This window comes from Phyllostomus hastatus, unplaced genomic scaffold, assembly GCF_019186645.2.
Source record: "Phyllostomus hastatus isolate PE091 unplaced genomic scaffold, TTU_PhHast_1.1 phas_contig_80, whole genome shotgun sequence".
Taxonomy (NCBI): domain Eukaryota; kingdom Metazoa; phylum Chordata; class Mammalia; order Chiroptera; family Phyllostomidae; genus Phyllostomus; species Phyllostomus hastatus.
Window position 1 is genome coordinate 142,397 of NW_025333960.1, and position 19,340 is coordinate 161,736.

General features: G+C 39.8%; 2 protein-coding genes across 3 annotated transcripts in view; both read right to left on the minus strand.

Annotated features, from left to right (window-relative positions):
* Window positions 1–19,340, minus strand: part of GP9 (glycoprotein IX platelet) — a 58,772-nt gene that overhangs the window by 38,221 nt on the left and 1,211 nt on the right. The window contains exon 2 of one of the 2 annotated variants that reach the window (XM_045850003.1): window positions 17,264–17,556. The exons of the other annotated variant lie outside the window; for it this stretch is intronic. The gene's annotated coding sequence lies outside the window, so the exon portion shown is untranslated. The remainder of the gene's footprint in view (window positions 1–17,263; window positions 17,557–19,340) is intronic. 2 annotated transcript variants of the gene reach the window in all.
* The window catches only part of RAB43 (RAB43, member RAS oncogene family), a 39,322-nt gene that overhangs the window by 18,430 nt on the left and 1,552 nt on the right, over window positions 1–19,340 (minus strand). The gene's annotated exons all lie outside the window — the stretch shown is intronic.

The window sequence follows — 19,340 nt, forward strand, 5'->3', positions numbered from 1 at the left end:
AGGCAGGTGCAGCCACTGTGGAAAATAGTTATGGAATCTCCTTAGAAAACTAGAAATGGAACTACCTTTTGACCTGGTAATTCCACTGCTAGGATTATATCCTAAGAATCCTGAAACAGCAATTCAAATGAACCTATGCAATTCGATGTTCACAGCTGTGCAATTTACAATAGCCAAGTACTAGAAACAGACTGAGGGTCCATCAGTAAATGAGTGGATCATAATACTGTGGTACACATACACAATGGAATACTACGCAGCAGAAAGAAATTAAGGGCTCCTTCCCTCAGGGACAGCATGGACAGAACTGGAGAGCATTACGCACTGAGTGAAATATGCCAGGCAGTGAAAAACAAATACCATATGATCTCACCTTTAAGTGGAACCTAACCAACAAAACAAATAAGCAAGCAAAATATAAACAGAAGCATTGTAATTAAGAACAATCTGACAGTAACAAAAGGGGACATGGGAGGGGATAATGGGGAAAAGAGGGAAGGGTTTTCAGGAACAACTATGAAGGACACATGGACAAAACCAAGGTGGGGTGTAATCAGGGGAGGAAGATGCAAATGGCTGGGGTAGGGGGCAGTGGTGGGGAGTGGTAAATGCAGACAACTGTACTTCAACAACAGTCAATTAAAAAAAAAAAACTGGAGAGCATTATGCTAAGTGAAATAAGTCAGGCAGTAAAAGACAATTACCATATGCTCTCACCTCTAAGCGAAACCTAATAAACAAAACAAGCAAGCAAGCAAAATACAACCAGAGACACTGAAATGAAGAACAAACTGACAGTGACCAAAGGGGAGGTGGGAGGGGAATAACAGGGGAAAGATGGGAATGGTCATCAAGGAACATGTATAAAGGACTCAAGGACAAAGACAATAGGTGCCAGGGGGTAGGATTGAGTGTGGGAGGTGTGGGTAAGTGGGGCAGGGGAGATTAGTGGGCAGAAAATGGGGCAAGTGTAGTTGAAGAACAATAAATTTTTTTTAATTTTGAAAAAGAATACATGGAAAATTATCCATGATATACCACACGTGAGGCCACAAAACAAGTCTAAATAATTTAGGAGGATTAATATCACATCAAGAATCTGCTCTGGCCAAAAGTTTACCAGTTTGATTTCCAGTCAGGGCACATGCTAGGTTGCAGGCCAGGTCCCAATTCAGGGCATGCAAGAGGGAGCCATTTCTTGTTTCCCTCACACATTGATGTTTCTCTCCCTCTTTTTTTCCCTACCTTCCCTTCTCTCTAAAAATAAATAAATAAAATCTTTAAAGAAAAAAGAATTTGCTCTGACAATAATGGTATGAAACTAGAAATCAATTACAACAAAAATACTAAAAAACACAAAAACACATCCAGGCTAAATACCATGCTACTAAACAATGAACAGGTTAACTTAAATGAAATCTAGGAAGAAATACAAAAATACTTTGAGATAAATGTAAATAAAAATGTTAAAAATTATAAAATTTAACTAAATGCCCTACAATCTATGGAACACAGCAAAAGCAGTCCTACGGGGGGGAATTCATAGCAATACGGGTCTACCTCAGGATGTAAGAATATCTCAAATAAACAATCTAACCTTACAACTAAAGTACCTATGAAAAGAACAACCAAAGCACAAATGAAATAATAAAGGTAGAAAAGTATTGAGTAAATAACAATATAAAAGATCAATAAAACCAAGTGCGGGAAAAGATAAACAAGTCTGATAAAACTTTCACTAGATTCATCAGGATAGAAATGGAGAGAACCCAAATTATTTTTATTTCTATTTTTTAATATATTTTATTATTTATACTATTAGAATTGTCCCATTTTCCCCCTTCACTCCCCTCCACCCTGCCCACCCCCTCCCACCCACATTCCCCCCCTTTAGTTCATGTCCATGTGTCATAAGTTCTTTAGCTTCCACATTTCCCATACTATTCTTGCCCTTCCCCTGTCTATTTTCTACCTATTGTTTATGCTTATTCTCTATATCTTTCCCCCCCTCTCCTCCTCCCACTTCCCTGTTGCTAACCCTCCATGTGATCTCCAATTCTGTGGTTCTGTTCCTGTTCTATTTGTTTGCTTAGTTTGCTTTTGTTTTAGGTATGGTTTTTACTGTGAGTTTGATGTCTTTTTTTACTGTTCATATTTTTGTCTTCTTTTTCTTAGATAAGTCCCTTTAACATTTCATATAATAAGGGCTTGGTGATGATGAACTCCTTTAACTTGACCTTATCTGAGAAGCACTTGATCTGTCCTTCCATTCTAAATGATAGCTTTGCTGGATAGAGTAATATTGGATGTAGGTCCTTGCCTTTCATGACTTGGAATACTTCCTTCCAGCCCTTTCTTGCCTATAAGGTCTCTTTTGAGAAATCAGCTGACATTCTGATGGGAATTCCTTTGTAGGTTACTGTCCCCTTATCTCTTGCTGCTTCTAGAATTCTTTCATTTTTACTGTGGGTAATGTAATTATGATGTGCTTTGGTGTGTTCCTCCTTGGGTCCAACCTCTTTGGGACTCTCTGAGCTTCCTGGACTCCCTGGAAGTCTATTTCCTTTGCCAGACTGGGGAAGTTCTCCTTTATTATTTGTTCAAATAACTTTTCCACTTGTTGTTTTTCCTCTTCCCCTTCTGGTACCCCTATAATTCGATGTTGCCACTCCTCATTTCTTTGAATTCTTGTTTCTTCATTCTTTTCTGTTTGGTTGTTCCTTTCTTCCTTCTGGTCCCTTCCATTGATTTGAAACCCAGTTTTCTCTCCATCACTATTGGTTCCCTGTGCATTTTCCTTCATTTCTTTTATCGTAGCCTGCATCTGTTCATCTAATTTATGACCAAAGTCAACCAATTCTGTGAGCATACTGATCACCAGTGCTTTGAACTGTGCATCTGATAGGTTGGCTATCTCTTAGTCGCTTAAAAAAAAACTGGCTCTGGGGCTTTTAATTCTGTTTGACCCATCTTTTTTATTTTGTTTTTATTTTTTTTCTTTGGTCTGGTCGCGCCTGTTATGTATGAGGGGCGGAGCCTTAGGTGTTCACCAGGGCAGGGCACCTCAGTTGCTGGGTTGTGAAATGTCATACAACGACATACAGCGACATACAACAGTATGTGGGGGCGGGATCTGAAAGGGAACAATGGCACCAGCTCCACTCTCTCTAGGACTTCAGTCCCCTTTGCCGCTTCCCACAAACAAATTGGGCTCTTCTGGTGCTGGCTCCCAGGCGGGTGTGCTTGTATATTTTCTGCGACTCTGTGGGTTTCCCCAAGGAGCCTCCTGTGAGGCTGAGAGAAATCTCCCGGCCTCAACTCCCACAGGTGTTTTCAATCGATGCCTTCAGGCTTCATTTCCCGGCTCTGGGTCCCTGGGTTGCACGGTCTGTGTCGCCGCCCGTTTTCGCTTAGTTTGTCTGTGCGGGAATGTGTGGCTGTGGACAGCCAGCTGCCTTGCGCACCTCACTAGGTCTGCTCGTTGCCTCCCACACCCAGGGTCTGCCACCGGTCCACCAGCTGCCTCCACACTTCTGGGGTCCGCCAACTGCCATCTTCGCCCTGAGTGCCCACGTCTGAGTCTGCCAGCCACCACTTTTTCCTGCCGGGACCCCTTGACCCCTCTCTGTAGGCCTCCAACTCCGCCCCTCCTTACCGATCTGGATGAATGGTAGTCAGACTTCCATTCAGTTCATTTCTCTCAGTTCTGGGTGTTTTTTGTTTCTAAATTTTTGTTGTCCTTAGTTAATGGTTGTGCGAGGAGGCACAATGCGACTACCTATGCCTCCATCTTGGCCAGAAGTCCCCAAATTATTTATTTATATTATTTATATTAGAAATGAAAGAGGAGAAGTAAATGAGCACCACAGACATACAAAAGATTTTAAGAAAATATTACAAACCACAAGCTGGACAATCTGAAAGAAATGAATAAATTCCTAGAAAAATACAATCTTCCAAAACTGAATCTAGAGGGAAAAGAATATATAAACAGATTGCTACTAACAAAATTTATTCAGTAATCAAAAACTCCAATGAACCAAAGTCCTGGATCAGATGAATTTTGCCAAACATTCACAGAAGAATTAATAGGTGTCCTTTTTAAACTATTCCAAAAAATTCAAGGAGAGTTCAGTTTCCCAGTTAACTTTATGGGACTAGCATTATCCTAAACAGAATGAAGATACAAGAATTCACAAAAATGAAGAGACACTTAGGAACCTCAGGAACAACTTCCAACGTTTCGATATCTAAATCACAGGGGTGCCAGAAGGAGAAAAGGAAGAGCAAAAAATGGAAAACGTATTTGAAAAAACAATGAAGGAAAACTTCCCCAATCTAGCAAAGGAAGACTTCCAGGAAGTCCAGGAAGCTCAGAAAGTCCCAAAGAAGTTGGACCCAAGGAAGCACACACCAAGGCATGTCATAATTACAATACCCAAGATTAAAGAGAAGGAGAGAACCTTAAAAGCTGCAAGAGAAAAGGAGATAGTAACTTACAAAGGAATTCCCATAAGAATATCGGCTGATTTCTCAAAAGAAACCTTACAGACAAGAAGGGGCTGGAAAGAAGTATTGAAAAGTCCTGAAAGGCAAGGACCTACATCCAATATTACTCTATCCAGCAAAGGTATCATTTAGGATGGAGGGCAGATAAAGTGCTCCCCAGATAAAGTCAAGTTAAAGGAGTTTATCATCACCAAGCCCTTATATATGAAATGTTAGAGGGACTTATCTAAGAAAAAGAAGATAAAAAATAGAAACAGTAAAATAACAAACTCACAACTATCAACAACTAAACCTAAAAAAACAAAAACAGAAACAAACTAAGCAGACAACTAGAACAGGAACAGAATCACAGAAATGGAGATCACATGGAGGGTTATCAGCAGAGAGGGAGGAGAATTAGGAAAAAGTACAGGGAATAAGAAGCACAAGTGGCAGGTACAAAATAGACAGAAGGAGGTTAAAAATACTATAGAAAATATAGAAACTGAAGAACTTACATGTATGACCAATGGACATGAACTAAAGTGGTGGGAGGAAGGGTGTAGGGCAGAAAGGAATAAAGAGAGGAATATGGGACAACTATAACAGCATAATCAATAAAATATATTTTTAAAAAACTAAGGCAACCTAAATGAAGTATGCAGTTTTACAGTAGTAATGTTTAATAATGTGTCAATACTGATTCATTAATTGTAAGAAACATACCACAGTAATGTAAGCTGTTAATAATAGTGGAAACTGGGTGTTGAGTACATGGGAACTGTCTGCACTATTTTGATATTGTTCTGTAAATCTGAAATCATTAAAAAAATGAAGTTTTTTCTACAAAATTGGTTAAAAAAACAAACAATTGGGTAGGAAATCTCATCTACTGTAGCAACAAGAAAAATAAAATATGAATAAACATAAACATGTAGGTAAAAGACCTGTACTCAGAAAACTACACAACACTGAAGAAAGAGATTAAGGAAGACACAAATAAATGGAAGTATTTATCATATTCATGGACTGGAAGAATTAATATCTTCAAAATGTACATACTTCCCAAAGCAATTTATAGATTCAATGCAATCCCTATTAAAATACCAATGACATATTTCACAGATAGAACAAAGATTTCAAAAATTTATATGGAACCATAAACCAAATAGCCTCAGCAATTTTGAGAAGAGGAACAAAGTAGGAGGAATCACAATACCTGACAGCCTCTATAATCAGAACAGTCTGAAACTGGCATAAGAAAAGACACATACACCAATGGAACAGAATAGGGAGCCCAGAAACAAACCCATGTCAATACAGTCAGTTACTAGTTGACAAACAGGGCAGGAATATAAAATGGAGTAAAAATTGCCTCTTCAACAGATAGTGTTGGGAGATCTGGACAAATACATGTAAAAAAATGAAACTTGACTACCAACTTACACCATACCCATACACCATTTTTATTTTATAAAAATAAACCCAAGATGAATAAAAGACTTAAATATAAGTTGGGACACCATAAAAGTCCTAGAGGAAAACATAGGCAGGAAAATTTCAGATACCCAAAGCATCAATATTTTCAACTATACACCCTCTTGAGCAAGGAACATAAGGAAAAGAACAAATAGATGGAACTACATCAAACTAAAAATCATCTGCACGGCTAAAAAAAAAATCAACAAAATGGAAAGGGAACTAACTATGAGAAAACATATTTGCCAATGATACCTTGGACAAGGGTTTGATTTCCAAAATATATACAACTTATATATTAAGTTGTGTATTAACTTATGTATAAAACAACTTATACAACTCCACACCAGGAAGGTAAGCAATCCAATTTAAAAAAGGGGAAAGGACTTGAACAGACACTTCTCCAAGGAGGACATACAGAGGACCCATACACACATGGAAAAATGCTTAATACCACTAGCCATTAGAGAGACACAAATTAAAACCACAGTGAGATAACACTTCACACTGATGAGAATGGCCATCATTAATTAATCAACAAACAACAAGTGCTGGCGCGGTTGTGGAGAAAAGGGAGTGAAATCAAAGTACACTGTTGGTAGGAATGCAGACTAGTGTAGACACTGTGGAAAACAATATGGAATTTTCTCAAAAAACTAAAGATGGAACTGCCTTTCTTTCCGTCTAGCGATCCCACTGCTGGGAATATACCCCATGAAACCTGAATCACCAATTCAAACAAATTTATGTACCACAATGTTCATAGTAGCATTATTTACAATAGTCAAGTCCTAGAAAGAGCCTAAGTGCCCATCAATAAATGAGTGGATCAAAAAACTGTTACAAAAAAAAAAAAGAATAGGTTACAAACAAACAAAAAATTGTGTTACATTTACTCAATGGAACACTATGCAGCATAAAGAAAGAAGGAACTCCTACACTTTACAACAGTATGGATGGAGCTGGAAAACATTATGCTAAGTGAAATAAGACAGGTGATGAAAGACAAATACCGTATGATCTCACCTATAAGTGGAACCCAATCAACAAAACAAATGAGCAAAATAGAACTAGAGACCTGGAAATAAAGAACACTGACAGTGACCATAGAGGAGTGAGGAGGGAGATAATGTGGCCAAGAAGAAGGGACAAGCAAAGCAACATGAATAGAGGACTCACAGGGACATACAATGGAGGAGGTGTGACTGTAGGAGTTGTAGGGGGGACGGGTTTGGGGTAAACAATGGGGAAAAGGCAGGACAGCTGTTACTGAATAATAAAAAAATAAAAAATAAAAGAATCAAAAAAGAAAATGAATATAATAAGAGATATGACTTAAAAGTAAATCAGTGAGCCCTGGCTGGTGTAGCTCAGTGGACTGAGTGCAGGCCTTCAAACCAAAGAGATTCTGGTTTGATTCCCAGAGTGCATGCCTGGGTTGCAGGCCAGGTCCCCAGCAGGGGGCACCTGAGAGGCAACCCCCATTGAAGTTCCTCTCCCTCTCCTTCCCTCCCCTCTCTCTAAAAATAAATAAAATAATTTTTTAAAAGTAAATCAGTGAGCTAGAAGGTGGAGCCCAGGTGTTATCCAGGACACAGAATAACAGAATAAGCTTCAAGACTGAGGAAAAAGTAAGAGATGTAGAGGACAGAAGTTTCCACCTCCTGTCCTATGCAATCTCCAAAAAAGAGAACAGGGAGAATGACAAAAAAAAAAAAAAAAAAAAGCTAATCGAAGAAATAAAATTCCTTAGAGCTTTAAAACCACAGGAATTTTCATAATGATTATAACTGAGTTCAGAGCACGATGAATGAAAAATATTCCACAACCTAGACACAATATGGGAAGATTTCAGAATGTCAGAAATATTTTGTTAAAAAACCTAAATTCTTACAAAAAAGACAGAGTTGACTAAAAACAAACAATTACTCAGCTAGACTCAGACTTCTCAAGAGCAGCACTGAGTATTTTCAGATAGTGCAATATCTTCACAGTTCTGAGGAAATTATTTTATAAGTAGATTTCTATCTAGCCAAGCTAACATTTAAATTGGGGGAGGGGAGAGTTAATTTTGGATGTGTGGTTACTTAAAGTTTATCACAAACTTTCTGTAGGAAACACCTGAGGAACAATTCAGACAAAATGAAAATAAATAAATATAGAACAGTAAACCAAAAATAAATAAACCTTAGAATTAAGTCTAAATAACTGTTGACAAAATATCAAAAAAAAATAATAATGATCTAGAATTCAAATATTAGATGATTTCAATGTTGAAGCTGTGGGTGTGAAGGCAATGAGGAGGGAAGCAAAGTGTGCTACGGTTCTTGTCTTCTTCAGGTCAAAGAAACAGATTCTAATTCTGGACTGTAGATAGGAAAATTAAGTATGTATATGTATTTAAAATTTAACAAGATAAGTGCCAGCCACCATGGTTCAGTTGATTGGGTGTTGTTCCTTGAACCAAATGGTGTCTGGTTCTATTCCTGGTTGGGACACATGTTTCAGTTGCAGGTTCAGTCCCTGGGACACATACAGAAGACAACCAATTGATGTTTCTCTGACACATCAATGTTTCTCACCCTCTCTTCCTCCCTCCCTTCTCTTCTCTCTGAAATCAAAAATAAAATTAAAAATGAATTATTAAAATTTAATAAGGTAAGTAGAAATGGCATATATATATTTGCTATATATTGCTAGAGGATGACATGGAAAAGAGACAGCCAATCAATAAAAAACAAAATGTACTTTGTTATGTGAAAAAAGAGTCAGTCGCTGAACAGTGAGGGCAGAGGCTTCACTCATTCAACAAATAGGGAAGGCACAGGGTTAGGTGTGTAGGCATAACAAGCTCACATTCCCTCCTGGGCCTGGGAGCAAAGAAGCAAGCGTGACTTAGAGTGGTATGCTGGGAAGGAAAAACAAAGCAGGGCGAAAAAGGGATAAAAAGTAACTTGGGTCTTAAAAACATCACATTTGGTGAAAGAAGCTAGACACAAGAAAACCCATAATATTGGGTGGCTCAGTTTATATATAATGTCCAGAACAGGCAACTCTATACAGACAAAAAGTAGAAAAGTGGTTGCCAGGGACTAGGGACAGAATAGAATATGAGTGACTGCTAATGGGCACCAGGTTCCTTTGGGGTGATAGAAATATCCTGAAATTGTGGGGATGGCTGTACAACTCTGTAAGTATATAAAACAAAACAAAAAACAAAACAAAAGCAAAATCATTAAATTATATACATTAAATAGAGGAATTTATGGTATCTGGATTATATCTCAATAAAGATTTTTTAAAGGAATTTGGTAGAGTGCCACATTAAACAAGATAATCAGGTAAGGCCAACTTATGTAAGGCAAAATAAAATCTGTTGCTGTACACATACATGAATATGCATGCAGAGCAAACTGCTCCAAAGTATCATAACATACCAGGGCCTTCCATCCATTACCACTCTCCTTCCCAGCAGCAGATGAACCCCTGAGTTCCCATGTGGTCTCCCTTTTTTAGCTCACATTCATCTCCTGCTCTGTGCCCAGTGACCTGCAGCTCTTGCATGAACCCCACTCTTTAAGCAGAGCTTCAGATCCACTGACACCCTTTCCTGCTCAGATATGGCTTTTCCTTTGTTCTTGCTCACTTGCTTTAGTCAATACTCATCAAGGGCTTATTCTGGAGAAAATAACCCAAAGAAAACTGTAGAGTCAGAGTTTATATTGAGCTACTTACCTCTGTGATTTCAATAATAAAATTGATTTTCCATGTATTTCATTTATAATGTAAACATGACAAACAAGAACAATTCACACCTAGCAAACTGAAATTTATTTGGATAACTATGATCCATTTGTTCATCATAAAATCATTCAGTATATGTATACCCATTACAGAGTTAAAACCCAAGAGTAAATTTAAACAAAAAAAAAAATCAAAGTTTCTATTTGAAAATGTAAATAGAGTATTTTAATTTAAAAAATATCTGACTTTTATACTTCTTAGGCATAAAAATGACGGGGGTAGATATTACCTGGCTTAAAATTACAAGGAATTTTCTTCAGTGAATGATGAATCCTTCAAAGATAGCATACTCCAACATCATGTCATGGACAAAATAACTGATTCAGGGAGGAAAAATGACCCACTATCTATCAACTAGGAGGGAAGACCAACTTTTTAGTCCTCTCAAATAAAGATGAACCTTGTCCCCTTAAAGAGTAGTCACCTCAAGAGGCAGCACACTTATACTAACAACCTGTCACTGCCCAAAAGATACCGCCAATTGCCCTCAGGGTCCTTGGGCAAGCTCCCTTGGCCTATTGCAAACCAGAATTGTGATTTCATATTCAGAACTCATTTTGGACCTGCTAACACTGTGATAGGCTCAAGTAGCCTGCTATTAGTCATCAAATCCACCCCTCAAAGACTTGCCAAAAGAAAGAGCCGCAGGTTCTGAAGATTTTCAGTAGGGATTACTTCACAACTGATTAAACATTTGGGAAATACGTATACAATCTCTCAAGAACACTACTTTGAAAGGGATATCACCTATTTGCATATTTAAGTTCTAGGTTGTTATTTTTAAAAACCAGCCATATTACTTTTTAGTCACACTTCATAGTTTGGATGGTCTCACCTCAATCATTCATGAACATGTGCGAAAACCTCTAAGAGCTGATGATGCTCACACACTTCACCCAGAATTAAATTTGCCCTTTTCTAATCCAGGAAAGGGAGATTTACAAGGCAAAGTAATGCAAGTAATATTACAGGAGGATATATTTGTAATTACATAGAGATAGGAGCTATCAATGAGAAACGGTCCTTATTAATTCTAATTCGTCAAAGCAGGTTAGAAAGGCCATCTATCAAATAGCACTTGGCTCAGTTTCTATTGCTACATGTTCAATAAAGCAGTATCACAGGCCATTCTAGGTCATGGGCTTTTTCTTTTGTCTGCACTGACTACATGAACCATTTCTTCCAATTAATCTGAATTAATAAGGATGTTTAATAAGCACCTACCATTAAGATGTTCATATGATACTCCTAATCAAAATGTAAAATGTAAGTGATATATGATAGCCTGCATATTAAACTGGTTCCAAACTTTTTCATGCATGTGTGTGTATGAGCATGTGTGTGTGTTGGTAATGGCAGAAAGCATAATACCACAATGAGATAAAAGCACCCAACTAGGAGCTGGATGGCTAGGTTCTACTTCACACTTGCCACACACAGACCTTCATGTCTCCCTCTGTAGAATAGGGCGGGGGGGGGGGGGATCTCTCTCACAGCTCTCTCACAGGGCCACAGAGAGAGGCAAGTGGAACAATGAATGAGGACAATAGTGTAAACAGGTTTGGTACATGTGGGAGCAAGGGCTGCGCTATTACTACTCAGTTCTCATTTCCCATGCCCAAAGTGTTGAAAGAAAACCATTCAGCATCAGGACTCAGCAAAAGCCTACCACAGGCCTAGCACTACACAAAGGCCAATGGATGATAAAGAAAACCTGAAAGGACTTAAAAACAAAAGAGATGAGGCCTGGCCACATGGCTCAGTTGGCTGGAATATCATCCCATACACCAGGTTACAGGTTCAATTCCTGACCAAGGCATATACATGGGTTGCAGATTCGATCCCCTGTTGGGGTGCATAAGGGCAGCAGCTGATCAATGTTTCTCTCACATTGATCTCTCCCTCTCCCTCTCCCTCTCCCCCTCCCCCTCCCCCCTCCCCCCCTCCCCCCTCCCCCTCCCCCTCCCCCCTCCCCCTCCCTCTCCCTCTCCCCCTTCCTCTCTCTCTAAAATCAATAAAAACATATCCTAGGGTGAGGATTAAACAAAGAGGTGAAAGTGAGGAAAGGAAACAGACAGGTTGACATCCTAACTGTGATGAGGACCTGGCAAGGTGCCAAAACACCTTCTGTAACTTGTGGAATCTCTGCACATATCCACCCCAGGGGCCAGGTCCTTGCCTTTTCTTACACAGAAAACTCTGTATAAGTAGGTAAGACAAGGATTCTTTTCTTCATTTCACTGATAGAGTAAAAGATCAGTGAAGTACTTTGCACAAGGCCAGTTGGACAGCCTCACACTTCCTGTCTCCATCTCTATCAGGTGATTTCCACACCAATATCAATTCCCATCTATTTATAATCCACTATACATCAGGTCCTTAAAGCTAGAGGGTATGTAGAAGAAGCAGATTAAAAGAAATGACCCTGGCTGGTGTGGCTCAGTGGATTGAGCGCGGGCCTACGAACCAAAGGGTTGCTGGTTCGATTCCCAGTCAGGGCACATGCCTGGGTTGTAGGCCAGGTCTCCAGTAGGAGGGCGAGCATAAAAGGCAACCACACATTGATGTTTCTCTCCCTCTCTTTCTTCCTTCCTACCTCTCTCTCTAAAAATAAATAAAACCTTTAAAAACAATTAAAAAGAAAAAAAAAAGAAATGACATATGCTCTGGCCGGGTAGCTCAGCTGGTTGGAGCAAATGTTGCAGGTACAATTCCTGGTCAGAGAATATATCTAGGTTGTGGGTTTGATCCCTGGTTGGGGCACGTGCGGGACACAACCAACTGATGTTTCTCACATCAATGTCTCTCTCCTTCTCTCTCCCTCTCTCAAATCAATAAATATATCCTCACGTGAAAATTAAAAAAGTAGAAACAACACACCCTGGCTGGTGTGGCTCAGTTGGTTGGAGCACTGTTATCAAAAGTTTTTGGGTTCAATTCCAGGTCAGGGTACATACCTAGGTTGCAGGTTTGATCCCTGGTCCAAGCAACTAATTGATGTTTCTTTTTCATATGATGTTTCTCTCTCTCCCTTTCTCTCTCTCGAAAAATCTATGAATCCTGGCTAGTGTGGATCAGTGGACTGAGCACTGGCCTGTGAACAGAAAAGTCACAAGTACAATTCCAAATCAGGGCACACACCTAGGTTGCAGGTTCACTCCCTGCTCTGGACAACCAACTGATGTTTATCTTCCACATGATGTTTCTCTCTCTCCCTTCCTCTCTCTCTCAAAAAAAAAAAAAAAAATGAGCCCTAGCTAGTGCAGTTCAGTGGATTAAGCACCAGCCTGCGAACCCAAAGGTGGTCAGTTTGATTCCTGGTCAGCATACATGCCTAAGTTGCAAGCCAGGTCCCCACTGGCATACAAGAGGCAACCAATTAATGTTTCTCTTGAACATCGATGTTTCTTTCCTTCTCTTTCCCCCCCTTCCCCTCTCTCTAACAAATTAACAAAATCTTTTTTCTAAAAAGCAATGAAAAATATGTCTTCAGGTATGGATAAAAATAATAATAATAAATAAATAAATGTGGTGACATCACATGCCCAAGGCCCTATGTAGCAAAGCCAAGATTTTTTTTAAGATTTTATTTATTTTACTTATTTTTTTTTTAGACAAAGGGGAAGGGAGGGAGAAAGAGAGGGAGAGAAACATCAATGTGTGGTTGCCTCTTGCACTCCCCGCACCAGGGAACCTGGCCTGCAGCTGAGGCATGTGCCCTGACTGGGAATCGAACACTCTGCTTCGTAGTCCAGTGCTCAATCCACTGAGCCACACCAGCCAGGGCTAAAGCCAAGATTTTAATCTGTTTCCCTTGGGTTCTAACATTGGCCTGCTTTCCACTTCATGTGCTGCCTCAGGACTTTCAGAAAACTTGGGATCCAAGGCTTATTTTGCAATGAGTATGGGTATGGTTGTCACTGGTATCAAGAACAATTTCCTCAGACAACTAATATAACCTAGAACTTCTCTCTTACACAGTCCTTTTGCTATTTCTGCTCAGAATTGAAAAATTCAAACCAATTTGATCTAAATAAGAAAATCACACACATTTCTGGCCATGATGGAGGCATAGGTAGATATGCTTTGCCTCCTTGTACAACCAAAAGAAGGACAAGAACAAATTAAAAAAAAATAATAATAACCAGAACTGCCAGAAAATCAAACTGTATGGAAGTTTGACAACCAAGGAGTTAAAGAAGAAAGATTCCTCCAGACTGGTAGGAGGGGCAGAGAGGATTTGCAGCAAGGTAGTGGCTGAAGGACCCAGCAATCCCACATTTGCATGCAGGTAAACCAAGAGGAACAACTTGGGAGTGAGACAGACCACACAACCCAGGGTTCCAGTGCAGGAAAATAAAGCCTCAGATCCTCTGGCTGTAAAAACCTGTGGGTCTTGCAGCAGCAGGAGAAAACTCCCAGCCTCACAGGAGAGACAAACAGGGTCAGAGAACGTACACAAGCCCACTCACCCAGGACTTAGCACTAGAAGGGTCCAATTTGCTTGTGAGTAGCAGGGGAAGTAACTGAAAGCTGGCAGAGTGGAGCAAATGGTATTGTTCCTTCTGACCCCTCCCCCACATACAGTACCACAACACAGGGAGTGTGTTGCCTTGCTCTGGTGAATACCTAAGGCTCCGCCCCTTGCTACAAAACAGGCACTCTAAGACAAAGAAATATGGCCCAAATGAGAGGATAGATTAAAACTCTAGAAAAAGAACTAAGCAATGAGAGAGCCAACTTATCAGATGCACAGTTCAAAACACCAGTAATCAGGATGCTCACAGCAATGGTTGAGTATGGGCACAAAATGGAGAAAAAAGTGAAGGCTACGCAAAGTGAAATAAAGAAAAATATACAGGGAGCCAACAGTAAAGGGAAGGAAACTGGGATTCAAATCAATGATTTGGAGAAGGAAGAAATAAACATTCAACCAGAAAAGAATGAAGCAATAAGAATTCAAAAAAATGAGGAGACACTTAAGAACCTCTGGCACAACTTTAAACATTCCAATATCAGAATGACAGGGGTGCCAGAATGAGAACGGGAAGAGCAAAGAATGGAAAACTTATTTGAAAAAATAATGAAGGAGAACTTCCCCAATCTAGCAAAGGAAATAGACTTCTAGGAAGTCTAGAAAGCTCAGAGCATCCCAAAAAAGTTGGACCCAAGGAAGCACACACCAAGGCACATCATCATTACAGTACCCAAGATTAAAATGAAGGAGAGAATCTTAAAAGCAGCAAGAAAAACAGAGAGAGTTACCTACAAAGGAGTTCCCATAAGGCTATCAGATGATTTCTCAAAAGAAACATGGTCAAGAAGTAGCTGGAAAGAAGTATTCAAAATCATGAAAGGCAAAAACCTACAAGCTAGATTACTCTATCCACCAAAGCTATCATTAGAATGGAAGGGCACATAAAGTGTTTCCCAGATAAGTTCAAGTTAAAGGAGTTCATCATCACCCCAAGTCCTTATTATATGAAATGTTAGAGGGACTTATCTAAGAAAAAGAAGATCAAAACTATGAATTGTAAAATGACATCAAACCCACAACTATCAACAACTGAACCTAAAAAAGAAAAACAAACTAAGCAAACAACTAGAATAGGAATAGAATCACAGAAATGGAGATCACATGGAGGGTTATCAGAGGGGAGGGGGAGAATGGAGGAAAATGTAAAGGGAATAAGAAGCATAAATGGTAGGTACAAAATAGACAGGGGGAGGTTAAGAATAGTATAGGAGCCCTGGCTGGTGTAGCTCAGTGGATTGAATGCAGGCCTGCGAACCACAGGGTCATCGTTTTGATTTCTAGTCATATGCCTGGGTTGCAAGCCAGGTCCCCAGTAAGGGGCATGTGAGAGGCAACCACACATTGATGTTTCTCTCCCTTTCTCCTTCCTTTCCCCTCTCTCTATAGATAGACAGATAGACAGATAGATAGATAGATAGACAGACAGATAGATATAGATAGTATAGGGAATGGAGAAGCCAAAGAACTTATATGTAGAACCCGTGGATATGAACTAAGGCACGGAGGAGAAGCTGGTGGGAGGACAGGTGCAGGGAGAGGGGGTACAGGGCAGAGCAGAATAAAGGGGAGAGAAAAAAATAGGACAACTGTAATAGCATACTCAATAAAATGTATTTATAAAAAAAGAAAAGAAAAAGAAAATTTAAATCAAAAAAAGAATTTTTCTATTCTAAAGAGGGAAATGGTAACAACTACAATAAATTAATTTCTTTTATTTGTGATTCCTTGGTTTTATTTACAACAGCACTTTCAGGATAGACAAGAAATGGGTTAACAATGATTGCCTCTCTTTTTAATATCCTTTTGAATTTTTAAAAATTTTTATTTATTTATTTTTAGAGAGAGGAACAGAGAAGGAGAGAAACATCAATCAGTTGCCTTACACACCAGCAATCCAGGCATTGCCCTGACTAGGAATCAAATCAGCGACTTTTCAGTTTTCGAGATGATGCCCAACCCACAGAGCCACACCAGTCAGGGCTGAATGCCTCTTAGTAGAGGGCTCTGAGCGGGTTGAGGGACAAATGTAGAAAGAAGTGCTGTTTGCCATTTCACATCTCAAAAATTTTGAAATTCTGAACCATGAGGATGATGTCTACTCAAAATACATAAAGAGAACTATAAACTATTTTAAGCATGTCTATAGTTTTCTAACCACACTAAGTAGGCAGAATGAAGATCAGTCCCAATTTACAAATGAGGAAGCCTGGAGCTTCAAAAAGAGAAAAGGAACTATCCACTGTTGTGGCAGGGTTGGACAAAAAAAAACAGACATTCAGGCTCCTAATCCAGTGTTTTCTTTCAGTGACTCTACAATTTGAAAGACTAGAAGCACCCAGGTTCTCTCTTGAGGTTCAATCTTCATAGCTAAGGCAAAAGGAATCCATATGGTCTAGGGTACAGAAACCAATCACCACATACAAAGCTTTACTAACCAGCACAGCAGGTTATCTGAGCTGCTTGAAACTGGCCAGATGTTGTTAGCTGAACATCTGTTTAGTATGAAATTCTTTGGGGTTTTCAATCCTTATAATTGAAATCTATAAAATACCCAAGACTACATTCTTCTCTCACAGTGCAGTGGCCACAGCTGCACTTTTCCTAGATTCATTAACTTGCAAGATCTCAGGGTCATCATTATGAACTCAGAGGGACTCTAGAGCATAAAGAAAAGCACTGCTTTAGAAGCCAGGCTGATGGGGTTCAAATCCTGGTTTTGTCATTGATTTGCATGTGTCCTTGGGTGTGTTGGTCAATTCATTTATTTTGGCCTCTGCTTCCTCTCTATAAATAAAAATCAATTAATAGACATGTACTGAACAGCACTGACACTGTTGTAGATGCAGGAATTTACTGATAACATAAGGCAGCCTGAATCTCTGAGCCTTCAAGGAGCTAAAATTATATGGAGAACAACAAAGTAATTTCAAGTCTTGGTAAGTGCTATGAACTTACCCTTGAATTTATCCAATATGGGAAAGAGGGTCTGGGAGGCCAAAGAAGTCCTCTCTGAAGGGGTGGTATTCTCAGCAGATCCCAAAGGACGATGCAGTGGTCCCAAGCAGGTGCCCTTGGGACAGAGTATGAACAGCCAGGGGCAAAAATACAAAGGGCCTGAGGCAAACTTGTTTGAAGGACAGAAAAGGCTAGTAAGGCTGGAAAGTACTGAGTGAGGGGCAGAGGGAGATAGATGAAGATGGCAAGGCAGGCAGGGTCCATTTCTTCAAGTAAGAAGTTTGGATGTTATTCTGGTTGCAAAAGGAAGTGACCACAGGAACAAAGGGGTTTAATTAGATCTATGATGTTTCAAACTTTTTAATTTTTAGCAGAACTCTGTAGTCAGATAAAAACAAGTGGAACCTCAATATAAAACTAAGTAAAAGTAGTATTGTTTTGGCTGCATGAGAAGCTGCTGGCTCTTCTGAATCTGTGGTCTCTTGGTCTTCCCCCTATACCCCTCCATGTCCCCAAGCACTGGAGCTCAGAACTGGAAAACCACTAGGTGATCTATTTCTAAGGTTCCTTACAACTCTAACAAAAGCCAGCATTATAGGGAAAGGAAGTTGGAGATCATGCTGGACACTTGTTGGACCCTGGACAGACCCTGGAAAGGTTTTAAACTAAATCTGTGGACATGCTTCTGCAGAAACAACAATCAAATCTGGCTCATCAAAGGTTCCAGGAAAAATCACATTGCTGAAACTATAGTAACAGAAAACAGATCAGTGTTTGCTAGGGGCTGAAGTGAAGGGAGGACAGCAACACAAAACGATACAAGGGAATTTTCTGGGTTGATGGAAGTATTCTATTCCTTGATTGTGGTAGTGGGTACAGGTCTGTATACATTTGTCAAAGTTCACGGAACTGTATGCCTAAAAATGGGTGAGGTTTACTATATGTAAATTAAACCTCATAACCCTCTGTTTTTTTATTGTATTGCTGGAAGACACCTCAAAGTTATTTTACTGATGACAAAAGAGTCTCTGAGAAACAAAAAATGACTTGCTCCTGATGAGTCAGTAGAGCCCAGAAGTCCTGACTTAGAGACGGTCCTTCTCCCACTGCTGCTCAGGTTTAATTCAGAGCCTTCTCAGTGTACTGGGCTTAAGGTTTCTCTAACTGCAAAATGAGGAAGTAAATAATACTCAAAAGGCTTTCCCCCTCCAAACAATCAGATTCTGAGGGGGAGGGAAAGGGCCCCAATGCTGTGGAGTCAGAAAAACCAGAAGAAAAAATCCCACCTCTGTTACTCACTAGCTGTGTGCTTTGGCACAAACCTGTCCTGTGTGAAAGGGAGTTAATAATAACACATCCATAAAATAGCTGGCACACAACAGACTCTCAAGAAGGGCAATGATTATAACTATTAAAGGCTTTACCATATCTACACTGTTCTCCCATTTCCAATCCTACCCAGCTGCCTCCTAAGAACAATCTGGATGTCACCATAAAGAAAAGAAATAAGAACTGCCTGTTCTGCATTGCGTAACCTATGGTCAGGTACACAGTACATCCTGGGCTTCAAAGGGGCACAGGTTGTTACCTCATCAGATAAACAGAAACACCCTACCCCCTCCTTAACCACTGTCAGCATGGGCCACCGCAAACACTGGAGTAGAAACAGGCTGACAGCTTGCAAGAGTGCCACTGCTGAGTATCCCTATATTTTTATACTCCACTTTTCCTGTAGCTTCTGACATCATCACAGGGCACAAATTCACCCATGGATATATTCCACCCATCCCACAAACCCTTCCCTGGCTATGTGTTCTAAAAGAGGTGGTCCCAAATAATGATTCAGTGCTGCTTGCCACACCTTGCTCTTTTTTCTATCCCAAGGAGACCGAAAACACACAGAAATCGAAAAAACTATTTAAAAACAAAAACAAAAACCTTCAGCCAGGTAGTTTGTGCTTCTACCATCTCATCTACTCTAGATGCACTGTGGTCATGTAAAGACCATTGGCTTACTTTTTGTCCATGAAGGGGCAGGAGGCAACACAGAAATTATCCAACTTATGCAGGAACAAAG